Source organism: Sinocyclocheilus rhinocerous, unplaced genomic scaffold (assembly GCF_001515625.1).
Source record: "Sinocyclocheilus rhinocerous isolate Xijiao unplaced genomic scaffold, SAMN03320098_v1.1 scaffold594, whole genome shotgun sequence".
Classification (NCBI taxonomy): Eukaryota; Metazoa; Chordata; class Actinopteri; order Cypriniformes; family Cyprinidae; genus Sinocyclocheilus; species Sinocyclocheilus rhinocerous.
In genome coordinates this window covers 320212-324098 of record NW_015645059.1, presented here as the reverse complement: position 1 = coordinate 324098, position 3887 = coordinate 320212, and the positions used below count along the sequence as shown (strand labels likewise).

At 41.3% G+C, this 3887-nt stretch overlaps 1 pseudogene; it reads left to right on the top strand.

The window, feature by feature from the left end:
• The window catches only part of LOC107705231 (catenin delta-2-like), a 371673-nt pseudogene that overhangs the window by 352112 nt on the left and 15674 nt on the right, over positions 1-3887 (top strand).

The window sequence follows — 3887 nt, the reverse complement described above, 5'->3', positions numbered from 1 at the left end:
CCCCCCCCCCCGCTCTTAATGCATCGTTTTTCCTACTGGAACATCAGTGAGCTTTTGAACCTTCTGTAATAGTTGCAAATGAGTCCCTTAGTTGTCTTCAGTGTGAAAAGATGGATCTCAAAATCATGCAGTCATTGTTGGAAAGGGTTCAAATACACAAAAATGCTGGAAACCCTAAGAATTTGTGGGACCTGAAGGATTTTTCTGAAGAACAGCAGGACAAACAAGGGACTCATGAACAACTATCAATAAACAAAAAAACACAGCTGTGGATCATACAGGTAAGAATACAGTATTAAGAATCAAGGGGATGTAAACTTTTGAAAGGGGTCATTTTTATAAATTCAACTATTATTTTCTCTTGTGGACTACATGTAAACATCTTTTATGTGAAATATCTTGTTTAGGTAAGTACTAAATAAGCAATAACATGCATTTTGTATGATCCCTCTTATTCTGGTAAAATAATTAACATTTTGCAGAATCTGAAAGGAGGAGGTAAACTTTTGACCTCAACTGCAGATATATTTATATTAAAATATATTATTGTGACGAGTGGTGCAGGTGTCGCTCATTATCAATTACTCCACCGGCCTCGCTCCGTTCCCACGGCTCTCGGCCCCGCCCCCACTCGTCACAATTATATTTATATATTGTTTAAAATACATTTGTTAAACATTCTCTTTGTGTTCTGGCCATTTGCGGTAGACCAAAGCCTGAATGATTTTTATATTTCACAGATTCATTGTTTGAGTTTGTGCATTGCATTTATGCTCTAGGGAGGTTCAGATGTACTGGTAACAGATTTTTGAAAAACTGCTTTTTGAAAAGTTTTTGGCCTGTAATGCATAAATATTTATAATTTTGCATAATAAAATGCATCTAATTCATATAAAGTTACAGCAGTTGATCTACATAGACAGAAATCTTTGAAGAAGTGCAGACGGCTTCCAGCTCCATCTACTAATAAGGTGTGTGTGTTTGTGAGAAAGCCCAGAAGCGCTTGGCTTGATTTACTCAGTATGACGTAGAGCCGGACTAAGATGAATTGAAGTTCTAGCCTGAGAGAAGTTGCTTATGCCATTGATCTTGAGCCTGAAGCCTCACTCATGTTCTGCTGAGAGGTGTTGCATTCAGCTGGCAGCCTCCTGAGATGCAATTCCACAGTCATCCCTCCCCAACGCTCTCTACGAGGAAGTACCAGGGTAGTCAATTGCCTCAGCGACCCCAGGGAGCCAACGCAGCAAGAGCAACGCTCCTGGCTCCATCCGCCTCTGGGAGTATAATAATGAGCGCTTGCCATTGGCTTGCTTCAGTGCACAATTCCACACCAGAAGTTTTTTTTTCTGTCTGACTCTTAAGCAGCATTATTGAGGAATCACGGGTAGGCAGGTTGCCATAAATGACTCATCTTTGCATGGTCTGCTTGGTCTTTTCAGTCTTGGTCTGAGTCAGAATCAGTCCTGTAATGGTGCTTCATGCGTTCAACTGGAATTAACCGAATAAATTGAAGTTTTTGAGTTTAAAAGACGAACGTGCATTTACCGTTCATACTTTTTATACCTCAGGAACAGTTACCTTAGCACAAAAGTCCATCAATTCAAGCACATTATTCTCTCAGACCTGATAAAGAAGAAAGAAAGGAGTTATGGGATGTAATGAACGCAGAAAGATTCTTTAATCACATTGAAACTCAGTCTTCCCTGCGAGTATTGTTTCAAATGGCAGGAACGTCTTCAAAAGAAGTATCCATCCTTACTGGTATCTTTTATTGCACAGCCAGCCCAAATGCCCATCATCATAAAGAATAAAGGTAAAAGTTTTCATTTCTTCCTCATGTGGGAACTTCAAAGTTCAAGTAACACTTACAACAGCGTAAGTAAAAGGAAATGACAAACTCCCCTACTGAAGATGTCTTTAGTCGATAGGCGACAAGTACCGCTTTCTCCTCGTTCCGTGCCTCTCTTCACGCCCCTTGGAGCCTTCAAATACCTGTGCAATGTCATTATTTGCAACAGGCACATTAGGTGGGGAGCGGTGGTTTCTCCTGCCAGAGTTTCTGCCTTCTTGAGAAAGTAGGGCAGCTTTGAACTGCACAGAGTCGGAGGGACCGAGCGTTTGATCTATTCCTCACCATTCCAACAAAAGCAATGTCACGGAGGGGCAAATGGGATGTCAAGGGTAGTGCTCTGTGTCCCTGTTAGAGAGCTTGTTCAGTAGACTGCGAGTTTTTGGACGTTCTCCTTGTTTCTTTATTGTGTATTTGTAGCCTGTTAGCACAGATCTAGCTAGCAGAAATTGAGCTTCTTCATTGACCCATTCTGAGACCCATCCTGAGACCGATGTTTGAGCTCGTACTCTGTTCTGCATTAACGGCCACATGAATCAACTGTATGAATTATTTAATCTTTATTCAGTGAGAGTGAACTTATGTATGATCTGATACATGCTCTTCATATCTTATACAAGCAACATAATCCACTCAAACATTTGAAAGAGTTCATATTTAAATACAATCAGACCATCCAGGAGGATATCAAACATGTTTGATATTTTGAGGAAATTTTAGAGCATGTATTGTATTAATTTGTCGCCCGTCACCAAGTCTGGTTTGTGATCTTCAGTCATCTGCTTAGATATTAAAAGTTGTGTAGTGTATTACAGCCTTAAGTTGTTCTTTTTAGTAATGTAATACTTGACTGTATGCTCTCAGCAGACCCATTGATTGAGTGTCATAGAGCCAGTGGCCAATGGCTTCAGTTTATCTCCTCCATCAGCCTTTCAGGTTGCTTCAGTCACACATCAAACAAGCTTTCTCCACAGCCACTGACTCCAGATCATTCGTCCGTTGATTTCTGTACCTCCATCCGCCCATTGATTTTTGTAAGGACTCCACACTGGGAGGCCCTAAACTAAACTGACATGGGCTAATGTAGCGTACATAGATACTGGATGTTGTGTTGTGCGCCCCTTGTCTAGTAGATAAAATAAATTAATATATGCATTATTGTCTCTTTCTTTATTTTTCTAGGATGGCTACTCGCAGTATCACTTTGTTGGCTCTGCCTCAACAATAGAGAGAGACAGACAGAGACCGTACTCATCCTCACGCACTCCGTCAGTATCTCCGGTCCGGACGTCCCCTAATAACCGATCAGGTGAGTATACGTGTTTATCTTTCTCAACAGTGTTAACTTACACATTTTGATCTGAAGTGCTGAAATAGAGAGTCGCTGTCCATGGTCCTGAAGTCCAAGATCTTCAGCCTGGATTTAAAACAATTACAAACAGCAGGTTGATTCTCTCTTTAACCCTGATAGAATCCTATTAAACTGATGGGGATTTCTCAGTGCGTCCTGGGACTCAGGGTTAATGATCCACACTACTGTTGGGGTTAGTGGATTCATGGCTGGCTGGTTGTGCCTCTAATACCTTTTCCGGTGGACTTAGCATCTCGCTGAAGCAGAAAAGTACTTTTCCCAGATTCAGAATTTGAGAGGACCGTTGGTGGTGGAGGCTGAGCAGCAGAAGTGGGAATTTTAGAGCTAATGGGTCTTTAAATGGCTGGAAGGTGAACAGAGTGATGAAATGAAGTTCTTTCTTCCTTAATGCAAAATTTAAGGTGTTATATTAAATTTTGTATTGAATTCCTTACCAGGCCACTTCTGGTCTTATATACAGTGGTGGAAAGAGTACTGAAAAAATGTACTCAAGTAAAAGTACAACGACTTATCCAAGTGACTGCTGCAGAATGCACGCGAGAGAGAGATGAGGCAGCGCAGATCGCGTGTCTTATCAGTGAGTGGGAATTTACCGAACGTGGCACTTGCGTGAGTTAACACTGTATGCAATACCCGCAACCTCACACCAAATTTCAGGCCGTGTAG